This window comes from Talpa europaea (genome assembly GCF_964194135.1).
Source record: "Talpa europaea genome assembly, chromosome: 11".
Classification (NCBI taxonomy): domain Eukaryota; kingdom Metazoa; phylum Chordata; class Mammalia; order Eulipotyphla; family Talpidae; genus Talpa; species Talpa europaea.
This window is the reverse complement of record NC_140078.1, coordinates 90,528,638-90,541,051: the sequence shown is the minus strand read 5'-3', so window position 1 is coordinate 90,541,051 and position 12,414 is coordinate 90,528,638. Positions and strand designations below refer to the sequence as shown.

The window sequence follows — 12,414 nt, the reverse complement described above, 5'->3', positions numbered from 1 at the left end:
ACAGCGACTCATATAAATTTACACTCCTGTCTCTGTAATAAAGCCTCATTTGACAGGAACCAGAAGTTCATATTTCTATGCAAATAGGATGAGGGTGGGAAAACAATGGATCAGAATCTAAAGATTCATACCACCTTGTTTTATTATGGAAGCAAATGAATCGGTAACAATACATGAGGTTAAAATGATACGATTAAAATACATCTCTCAGTTTCATCTAAAGCGCAGTATCTTGAAACTTAGCAATGAAAAGTTTAATTTTTTATACAAAATGAAGGACTCAAGGTTAGCAGTTGTTTGAGTGCAAAGTTTTCAGCAAATGAATTTATTATGTCTCTCTGTATTTCATAGTATAGGATGGTATCATAACTTGTTTTAAAAAACAAACTTTTAAATGACCTTCAAAGGATTCTTTTTTTTTTACATCATTGTTCATTTTATTTATTTTTTTAGGTTTAAATTTTTTTTATTTAAATATTTTATTTTATATAATTCTTACATCTTTTCTCATCTTTGCACAATGTATGCATTAAAGGATTCTTTCTAGGGTTTTATGTTGCTTGCCTTGTAGCTTATTAAGAAATTCCCTGCATTTCATTTCAGTTGACAAAGATTAACAGTGAAAATAATGCTGATATTATTTCCTTTAAATAAGGAATAGAATTAAGTATTTTGGTGATCAGAGAAAAGGTGCTTGTCAATGTAGAGATTTCCTGTTTTTTAAGTAAGTTCTTTATTAAAAGCAGCTCTTTAATATTTCAGGAGTCTTTTTATATTTTTAAAGATATATTTATTTATGCACACAAAGAGCTGAGGTATAGGCCAGAGGTGTGGGGGTTGAGAGGATTCACCAGAGACAGAGTGGGGAGCAGAACAGGCAGATCTGCTGAAATACACTGCTGAGGGGAGCAGCAGGTGAGACAGGAGAGGTCTGCTGCGCCATGTGGGTTAGCTCCCTGCCTGGCCAGGGATCAAACTCGTGCTGCAGTGGCTGGTGTTAGCTTGGTAGTGGTGTGTCTTTAATCCCTGTGCCACCAGGGAGGCCCACAACAAGTCTTCTTAGGCATGGATTTTTTTCAAATGTGTGTGTGTGTTAAATATTTGGCATCCCTTGAAATGACACCACCAGTGGAAAATTATTACGGTTTGTTGCCCCCCCCCCCAGCTTCTAGCATTTGAAATGTTTGCAAATACAAGACTGCTTTCCTGTTTATTTGCATGACTAAATACTGTGGCACATTTTCCATGCACAGGGGAAGAGTAGTCAATGATAGTTCCTTGGATACCAGAGCAAGTCCACCAAGAGAATAGAAAAGTATAGAAATCAGAGCACAGCTTTTGTTTTTGTCTTTGCTTTGGTATGTTCTTTAGTATTATAGGACTATAAAAGGTAAGTAAGAACAACACTTCCGACACTATGTGAGTTTTTTTTCATATCAACAATCAATTCTGTATGTCCGTGGGCAGCAGCTGAATAGCTAATAATGTAATTCCACTCTATCACGAACTATTCAGAGTTCACTTTAAATTCTAGGTTTAAAGGCTCCAGATTGACCTCACTTCAGATACCTGTCATGAGTATTGGGTGCCCAGGGACCCATGCTCTTCTGTTTACTTTGGGAGGTAGAGTAACAAATAGCTGACTTTTGTTCAGAAGTAGATTATAAGAGTCTAAATTCAACTCTAGATAAGCAGACAGGGCTTAAATCCTAAATAATTTATTATGTCACTCTAAGGAATTTGGATGGTATGGAGATATGGTTCACTGTTAGAACAGTGGGGGAAAAAAAGGGGGAACTTGGTGAATTCCAAGTTTCTCATGTAGCCCTAACTCTGGCTGCTCTATTTGGGCTTAGGATCTTTAAAATAGAAATTAAGGTAAAATTAGTCATTAGGGTAGACCTTTGTCCTATCTGATGGTGTCCTTATAAGTAGAGGAGACACAGACACCAGTGCTGAGAAAAGGCCAAGCTAAGACTCAGTGAGATGGCAGCACTTCCTCTTTTAACTCTAAATCAAGGTACCCTTAGCTCCTGTATGCAGATTTTGGTTCAGATTACTTAGGAATCAGTCCACTTCCAACCGTCTTGAAGTCTTTGAACAAGCCAAAATGATCTGCTCACACTTAGCTAGTGCAACACACCTCTCTGTGTCTCTCTTCGCTCTTCTGACCTGTCTGGCACCCACATATCCCAGCCATTAGGAGCATTAAAGTTGGCATAAAACTGCAAATGTCTGAATTTCCACAGGGCTTTGCACATAATAGATACCGATAATAGATACCTCTTATTAATTGTATTAAAGGGCCTTTATCTACATAGCAGCATTTAGTTTCTTTTAAAAGTTCCTTTCCTCTGTATTCAGTTGCCTGGATCTCAGTTTTCCAAACTTCTCATAGCAGTTCATTCATTATGCTAAATTGGTTTTCCTTTCAAACCAGTTGAGTATAATAATATGTGCCTTGTTTTTCCAGGCACAGGGCCCAATGCAGTTATTTTTGTTTATTTCTGGTAGGGTGTCCCAGATTTGGTTTGAAATGATGGTTGACACTGGGCTATTCATTGTATGGCAACAACATCAATAGTTATCCCAGACGGAGAATTTCAATTACAGTTTCTATGATGTGGGCACTTCAAATTTATCTTGAGAATGTAGGGGTTGATGTGTGAGACTTTTCATATTTTATTTGGTGCTAGTACAAATCAGAACTCAAATGCAGTGGCATCAGTTTGTAGTCACACTGCCAGCAGGTAGCAGCAGGTTGAAATTATTAAGTACTCTGACAAAAGTTTCATATCACATAGCCCTTTTCTTCTTATTAAGTAGTTCCAGAAGAAATAATAATAATGAATAGCTATGCTAAACAATCAGATATGAATTGCACTTAGCTTCAAGTAGCTGAAAACTAAGATAAGCTGGGGCTTATTTTTCTCATATTTCAGAGTCTGGAACTGAGCTCTCCATGTTGTAGTATCAACTCAGTGATATTGGCAGGTAGATGGGCTCTTTTTGCCTTTCTGCTCTGTTATCCTTCAGCTGCTGTCTGTCACCTCAGACTTGGCACCTTGTGGTTGAAGATGCCTGCTGTGCCTTTAGAACTCATTTCTGTTGTATATGCAGAGAGAAGAGGGAAGGACAAAGGACAGGGCCTTTACCCATGAGATTTGCTTTGGATGCAGGAAAGAATGTCCCTCCGCTTGCCTCTCCTTTCTGCAGAGATTTCCATCAACATATCATTGACCACAACTCAGTTACCTGGCTTGGCCATCTCTAACCACAAGAAAATCTAGAAAATCATCTTTGGGGAGTTTGTTGTTATAAGTATTCACAGTTTTATAGTAGAAAGAGTGTCTTTAGGCAGAGCCCAGAAGTGAGGTTGGGTCAACCAATCTAGAGCATCTGTCCTTTATTGATATTTTCTCTATGTTGGACACAAAAGCCAAGAATCCTACAATGCAGGCGAGTGAGACTGCCCAATGCCCCAGAGCCAGAATTGAAGGCCAGGGCTATCTAGACTCAGAGCTCACATCTTTCCACCATGGCCTGGGGCCTCTTATGAAACAAATGAGGGAAAATGAGAATTGAGGTGAATAGAAAATTGGATTTATCTCATTTTTTCCCTCACTATTCAGAGTACAGTATTTTTTTCCTCACTGTTCAAGAGCCTGACCCGTTAATGTCACTTGAGAGCTCAGAATAAATGTATAGTCTTAGGGCCTACTTCAAGCTCTGAATCAAAACCTGCATTTAACAAGATCCCAAGCTGATTCTCATGTATGTCTGATTTTGAGAAACCTTGTGGCATGCATGTACCTTAGAAAGACCTTCCCTGACCACCTAGTCTTAGGAGCCCACATCTAACCCCTCCATCACATTGCCTTCTTTGTTGTCCTCATAACATTAATGGCTATTTGAAACAATCTTTTTCAAATGTTAGTTTAGCCTGTAATTGTTCTCTCTACCATTAAACTTGAAGCTTCATCAGGAGACAGACTTTGCCTGTCTTTTTTGGGACATTAACTCCAACACAAAAATAAGCACTTAATAAATACTTGTTTGATGGGTGGATGAATAATGAATGTGTAAGTAATATCCAGTTTAGAAACTTAACTATTCAGAGATAGAAAACAGCATAATGTTCTTGCTTTTTCAAAATTAAATCATAATTATCACAGTTGCATGTCTCAGGTGCACATCAGATGAGTCTATTGTTTGGTTGTGTTCTGCTTGATTTAAGCCCAAGACAATTTGACATGTATTTACCAAATTAGGCTCCTTCTCAAAATATGTTCTTACTGTTGGCATTGGATGGCCCTTTCACTTCAGGTAGAATCTTTGCTGTTGTTTAATTTTTGTTCTTGGTGACTCTTCTGTTTGTCTTTCATTTATGAGAATTTCAAGTTGGTCACATTTTTAAGATAATAAAAGTCATTTGTTAAAAATATATTGAAAAATTTTTCCTTAAAAGGACAGAATTAAGCAACTGGCCAGGTATCAATTAACTCTAAGATGAATTTTATGTGCTTGAAATATTTAACTTAGGAGAAAATGAAGAAATAAATAGCATTCCAAGATTCATTATGCAACCATCTTTCACACTTCCAGTGATATATTTCCATCCATTCCTTTTACTATGTAAATGTCAGTAACTGTTCCTAAAGCAATAAATCCATTCTCTAATAATCATCCCTTCTAGGAAATTCTTATGTAAAAACTTCATTCCTTTCCGATGAAGTTAAATACCCTTTTATCCTGGTTGGATCCTTTAGAAAGGAAGAAAACTAGCAGTTAGTGGCCTACTATCAATAAGGTACTTTTCCCCACCAATTAGCTCATTAGATTTTCTCTGAAAAAGCACTTTAAAATCTGAAAACTAGTGAGGATTGCCTTATCTGCTGTACGGCCATTAGAAACAAATCTCATTCTTTTCTGAACAAATGGCAATGTTCTTTTGCATGCTACTTAGGTTCCCTTGCCCCTCAACTCTTAATCATTTTTGCCATTTTCATTTAAGCCCTCTTGAAGTTCATTGTTCTCCTTTCAAATCTAGAACGATACATACTAATGCTTATTATATCTCATCAATACTGAGTTTAATAACAGGATAGCTTTTAAGTGCAGACATGTCAGGTATTCTACCCTGTCAGGATGGCTGTTAAAGATAATTATGACTGTCCATCAAGTCATGAGCCACCATGGTCCTTGAGATAATATCTGTTTTTCAATTTCTGCTCAGTCATTTATATCACCTTATAATTGTAAGACCTATAATAACTCCATCCGTATTGAACCTCTGTCTCATAGTTTCCTATCACTTACTTTCCAAAGAATATATGAGATTTCAAGATAGATAATCCCTTTCTTACTCAATCCCCCTTCTTGGATTAGTACAATTAGAACACTATAATAATGAGCATTTCTATTTACTACAGAATATGAACTACAAATATAAATGTCAGAAGTTCTAGATGCCAAGTGAAATCTGCATCAAGAAATCATTATGTTGGGCCTCCCCGGTGGCGCAATGGTTGAGCGCTGGGTTGTGAAGCTGCCCACAGCCTCTGCAGCGCTGGTTCAATCCCCGGCTGCTCCCTGGCCACGGAAGGAGGGTCCCACACGGCGCGCAGACCTCTCCTGCCGCCCGCTGCTCCCCTCAGCTGTGTACTTCGGTCCTTCTGTCTTCTCTGCTCCCTGCTCTGGCTCTGGTGAATTCTCTCACCCTCCCACGCTTCTGACTGTACCCAGTGCTTGTATAAATAAATAAAATAAATCTTTAAAAAAAAAAAAAAGAAAAAGAAATCAGTATGTTAAATGAATACATTTTCAAAATGTACTAAAACAAAAGTGAAGAGATATTTTTAGAGACACAGCCTATAGGTTAAAGATTATAGAAAATTTATTTTAGGAACTGAACAGCAACCAAATTTTAGAAACCGAAAAGCAAATTGATGAGACTGACTTAATGGATCTGAGAAACTCAAATAACCAGCAGTGGGAAAAGCTAAGAAGCATGACTTTTATTATAGAACCTCACAAAACTAAAAGATAGTCCCTCTGAAAGTGACTATAACAGCAAAGCTAAAAGCAGAGATTGAATTTAAGAACATTTTAAAGAAGCAGTTACATCCACAGATTTCCTCCCTTAATATGTGCAGCCAGACAGCTGCTCTTCTTAAACTGTCATTTTCCCTGGGAAGCCTGAGTAGAGGGGCCAACATCTGTGTGGGACAGAAGGAAAGCAAGATTGAGCAGAATACTTTGGGGTTCTGATATCATTACAAAAGGCCACCCTTCTGGGATAACCTTTCAAATTGTCCTGAGTTCTGTGATTGGCTTGGGCACTGACCAAGTCTTATAGAAAAGCCGTCCCACAGCACTACACTCTCAAGGGCGGCCTCTTCCCCAAGGGCGCTCCCAACCTCTGGGGAATTGATCCTTCGAATGTGCACGGGGATGTGGAGAGCATAGCATGCTGTCCAGTCAACTCCCTACCTCTTTCAGAAAACTTGAGACATCCTTTGGGAAGGTGAAAAAGAGAGTGTTGGGATGGAAGGAGCCAGGCATGTTTGGGATACAAGTGCAGCAGTAAATATGGAGGAAATAATCATGTTGAATGTTTGCATCCCCAGTACTGAACCTCTCAAGTCCTCTTCCTCAACCTGTCTCCTAGAATGCTTGTAGTTAAGTCTATACTCTCTTGACATGAGTTTGGGAGAATCTTTTCAAAATAATCTAGATATCTCAGAAGGAAAGTTTGGAATATATCAGTATCAGCAGTTGTTATGAAAATGGCCATCCATATCACCCCACAACCAAGAGCAAATTTTGACGTACCCTACTCATGTACCTAGACTTTCCATATTGATAATTACATTCCACTCTTAAATATGAGATTCCTGGGTTTCAAAAACTGCTCAGACTTCTGAAAGCTTCTAAAGGGGAAAAACCATTGTGAGCAAAAAAGGAATTCTTAAGCAATAAAAAACCTTAATATTCAGTAGCTCTAGAGAAATAATTACAGATATTGAATTCATATTATAAATGTAGGATGTCATAGAAAAGAGAAAAGAAACATTCAAACTACCTAAAATAAGTTTAGAAATTAAAATAATGCTTTTTTTGAAATGTCCGTAGAAAGTTAAGAGTTTAGCCTTGTTCTTTATTTAGTGGTGAGTGGGTAAGTGTAATCAGAAGGGGGTTTAATATTTTTTAGGGTTTTCTGAGGATAGTACTCCTCCATTTCATAATTTTATCTGGGGCAGGTCAGTTTGAAAATTTGTGATAGTTAAGAAGATCCCAGGAGTCACAGTGTCACACCCCATCTCTGCTGCTAGCCAGCGGTGTGGCCTTCATGCACGCATTTCACCTCTCCTAACTGCAGCATCGCCTCACTACAAAAGAAGGTAATTAGATTAGATAAATTCTTAGGTTTCTTTTGTTGCAAGGATCTGCAATTCCATAACCATACTATATGACAGGAGGGCATGTAGTATTCTGGGTCACAGAGCGTACTTAGAGATTGTGAACTAAAGACTTTATTTTCTAAGTCTTCTCTCGAAGCTCATCAGAATACTCATGTTTGCCATATGCATTATTACTAGATAGAAAAAACTCCTATTCTTACCTAATTTTCTTGAAATATAAGTATACACTTTGTTTTCTGGTTCTCCTACAGATTCAATTGGGAAAACCCAGTCAACCACTCTCTAAGTGAATAAGCTCTACCCAAGGAACGTTCTGCATAAGATTTTGATGGTCCTATGAAGTTTCCAAAATTCTTGTTTAACTTACGGTTTTACACAAGGAGAAGAAAGACAAAAATAGACTTTAGTATCCGTGTTGAATTTAGTGAGAATTTGCATATCAATGCCAGTCCTTAAATGGTCTGATTCTCATAACCCCTACATTTTATGGAATGTTTGATGTTACATAATGGTGAAATGAATAGAATTGGGAAATATTTGAACTTCAAATGTACTTGCTGATGTGCTTTTTTTCCTTTCCTTTAAGTCACCCACATACATAAACCTAAGATCAATTATGTGAAGTTTAATTTCTGAAAGTTTTGATAAAGCTGGGTCATGATACTTTTTCTTTCTTTGGAAACTTAGTTTTCAAATAGAATGTATTTGAGGTAATGGTCAGTTCAGATTTTTTTTCCTCATTTGATCTAGATGGGAATTTACATACTTTTCTGTGAAAGACCTGTTAGTGAATATTTTAGGCTCTGTGGGCCATGAAGTCTCTATAAAAAACACTAATTCTCTCACTATAGCAGAATAGTAGTCATAGACTATATGTATTTATGTATACATACATGTTGTATATGCATATATATGTGTTATATGTATATATATAAAGAGTACATATATATCATATATAGGGTATAATTGTGTTCCAACAAAACTTTATTTACAAGAACAGATGCCCTGTTGATGGGTCAGTGTTTGCAAATTCCTGACTTAGATAATTAATTATCAAGTGATTCCTCCCTGAAACCCTCCCAACACTAGATCCTTTTATATTGGAAATTAGCATTGGAATAGCAGATCATTATACCTCTCCCAATTATGGATCTTCCCATTATTACACAGTATGAAACATGATACCCTAGAAAGATGCATTGACTCCAGTCTTGTTTGGTCATTATATTCAGTGCTTAACATGTATTAGTTAAGAGCTAATTAAATTAGTGTTGCTGCTCTGCTTTATGTCTTGTGTAATACTTTGACATCAGGTCACAGGAACTTCTGTAGCCTTCAGAAGTGTATATTAGGTTAAGACACAGATCAATAGGACCATACTTCTAGTTTGGGGGAGGGAAAGAAAATTCTCCTACCTATAGCTGTGGAAGTGGTCATATTCTAGAATCATGGCACAGAGTTGTTCAGTGTCAGAACTGAGGAGGGAGGTGTCCATATGAGAAATGAATAGAGAATGATGATTCAATTTCTGATTCAAAAAGTTAGGATAGGGAGTATTAGATCTGTGCAAGGGGACCCAAAGAGACTAGAGTTTAAGGGGGAGAGTGTTAGAAGCCCTAGAAACTGGTAGATACAACCAAGATAATGAGAACTGGATCTGTTATTTGCACTCTCTGAGATAGCTTTACAAATCTTGGTTAGCTGCTCTCTTATTCAAAAGTGTCTTTTACAGAACTGAGAGTATGTTTGCTGGCACCTCCTGTCACCTAACATGTAGTAAATAGAAGTGGAACCATAAAATGTTGATTTATATTGGTCCTCTGATGATCTGTTTTGATGACTGAAGAAGAGTATGTGTTGTCTATTGGTAGGTTGCTCTATGTTGGCCCATCTGGAATGCTTTGTAAGTTTCAAAAAATAGTTCTTTCGTGTACTTAAAATATGTCCCCTGACTAATGTGAACTAGCTTTATAATCTTTATTTAATTAGTGAATCATAAACATATGAATGGACCTCTAGGACCTTTCATCTTATATTTTACTTAATCATTACAGATTTATAATTTGGAGTCAAGTGAATCAGATGCTATAATTTTTCTTTTAATGGAAAAAAATCAAGGAATGGCTTGTAGCTTGCCACCATATATTGAGAATTTCTTTTTTTTTTAATTAATAAATTTTATTTTTATATTCCCCATACAATTGCAATCCCCCCATTCTGACCCCAATCCCTCCCCTCCCGCCCCCCACCCCCCAAAAAGTGTCTCTGGTTCATAGTTTTTGTTGATTTTGATTTTCACTTTCTTATAGTTATTCATTTTCCTGGTCCCTTATTTAAGTTTTCTAGATCCCTGCTATGAGTGAGACCATCCGGTATTTTTCTTTTTCTTTTTGGCTTATTTCACTGAGCATGATCCCTTCCAGCGTCATCCATGTTGCTGCAAATTGCATGTGTTTATCTTTTTTGAATGCTGAGTAATATTCCATGGTATATATGTACCACATCTTCTTGATCCAGTCATCTATTTTTGGGTATTTGGGCTGTTTCCAAAGCTTAGCTATTGTAAACAGTGCTGCTATAAACATAGGGGTGCAGGTGTTCTTTGGAATTGATGTTTCTGTGTTCTTTGGGTAAATACCTAGGAGTGGAATTGCTGGATCCTGTGGAAGCTCTATGTTTAGTAGGTCCAGAAATCTCCACACAGCTCTCCATAGTGGTTGGACCAGTTTGCACTCCCACCAACAGTGCAGAAGAGTTCCTTTTTCTCCACAACCTCGCCAACATTTGTTGTTGCTATTTTTTTTAATATGTGCCATTCTCACTGGTGTAAGATGGTATCTCACGGTAGTTTTGATTTGCATTTCCCTGATTGCAAGTGATGTTGAACATTTTTTCATATGCCTGTTGGCCATTCGCATTTCCTCTTCAGAGAAGTTTCTTTTTAGTTCCTCTGTCCATTTTTTGACTGGATTATTTTCTTTGTTGTTGTTGAGTCTCATCAGCTCTTTGTAGATTTTTGTGATCAGTCCTTTATCAGTAGTGTTGTGTGCAAAAATTTTCTCCCAGTTGGTGGGGTTTCTCTTTGCTTTTGTTATTGTCTCTTTTGCTGTGCAGAAGCTCTTTAATTTGATGTAGTCCCAGCTGTTGATCTTTGCCTTCACTATCACTGCTTTGGGTGATGTGTCTGTAAAGATGTCTTTGATATGCAAATCACGTAGTGTTTCGCCTATATTTCCTTCTATGTATTTTATGGTTTCAGGTCTTATGTCTAAGTTCTTTAATCCATTTTGAGTTGATTTTTGTGTATGGTGTGAGGTAGTGGTCAAGCTTCATTCTTTTGCATGTAGCGACCCAGTTTTCCCAGCACCATTTATTGAACAAACTTTCTTTGCTCCAATGCATAGTCTTTGCTCCTTTGTCAAAGATTAGTTGACCATAAATCTGTGGGATATATTGAGAATTTCAAAAGAAAATTTCTAAATGTGTCAGAGTCTTAAATCACTATTTGGTGAATTGATAGGCATGACTAGAGAAACATGGATGAAGGAAGGATGACTGTCCCAAAAATAAGTAGTTAATGTTACCCTTACTATTAATCTGAGGCCCAAAAATTTAAAACAAAGTAGATTGTTTATTGATTTCTAGTCTTTTGACTTCTGTGCAATTCAATTTACCTTCTTTAGAAAAAATAATTGAATCTAAAATTTCTCCGGGACTAGTTTATCTCTTGTGTATGATCATTTCTTCATTTTGTGTTTAAATTAAAAAAGTGTTAAAGTTGATGTAAAATTGGCATACAGTTGATTTTCCCAACTTCTCACTATTGACATTTTTGGGTCAGATAAGTCTTTGTCATGGAGTGTTATCCTGCATATTGTAAGAATTTCAACAGCCTCCCTGCTCTCTACCCACCAGATGTCAATAGCACACCCCAGTTTTGACAATCCACACTGTCTCCAGATTATCTTAAAAATTTTCTCCTGGTTTAGAAGCATTGTATACAGCAGCCAAGGCATTATGCAATGGAAGAGGGCTCATATTAATAATATATGTTTGCTTAGTAGTTGAATTTTCAGTGTTAAAGTGAATTAATTTGTCTTTTGCGGTATTTTTGAGTAATACTGTTTTATACAGAGCTGTGTAAGAGAGTCTATCATCTAAAATACAGATTCTCTTTGTGTTCTTTAACTTTTACATAACATGTTGTCAATATATTAAGGTAATCATAAGCAGATTGTGTTGTTGACTGTTTGTCAGCTGAAAATCACATGCAGAGTAGCAAGGATGGAGTTACATCTCAGAATAGAAAGTGAATTGGTCTTTATCTTGGGATCCCCATGAATTAGCATAGGTCACCTTCAAACTGCCCAGCACACCTTTTGTCTGGATAAATCAGATTGTTTACTTTTCCTTAAGGTCAAGAAATGTGAATTATTTATCTTTGTCTCCCCAGTTCAGTGGCTGGCACAAGATAAATAGATGCTTTAAAACTGGATGAATAGGTTGAATCTATTTGCTGATCTTGTATACTAGGAGTTGGCATATGGTTTCAAATTCTTCTGCTCTTCCTTCTTCCTCTTTTGTCCCTGTACATTCATTTCTGGCTATTTCTTGCTGGTCTGGATCTGTGCGTCAACCTCACTCTTCTCTGCTAACTAAGTGGGATAAAATTTAACTGATGGGATTAATATTATGTATATATGTTTAATATCGTCCTTAGTAATTAGCTGAAACTTAATAGATGCACGATAAATGTTAATGCCTCCATTTCTTCCTGTTTCTTCCATTTCTTCCTGTTTCTACTTAACTTTTACACTTTCAAAATCCGTTATCTATTCTTGGAAGAGAATTTTTTGTTCAAAAGTTTCTAAACTCTGCTTATAAATATCAAGCACATTTTGCCCCTAAGTCTTGCAATCGTGTCCCAAAAGTACTTCAAGATTTACTATTTTGACAATTACTGTTCTCTAGTGCTGATTGCCTTATTCTT

General features: G+C 36.9%; 1 protein-coding gene across 1 annotated transcript in view; it reads left to right on the top strand.

Annotated features, from left to right (window-relative positions):
* KCNH8 (potassium voltage-gated channel subfamily H member 8) overlaps positions 1-12,414 on the top strand; it is a gene marked incomplete at both ends in the record, with an annotated part of 247,880 nt that overhangs the window by 104,150 nt on the left and 131,316 nt on the right. The gene's annotated exons all lie outside the window — the stretch shown is intronic.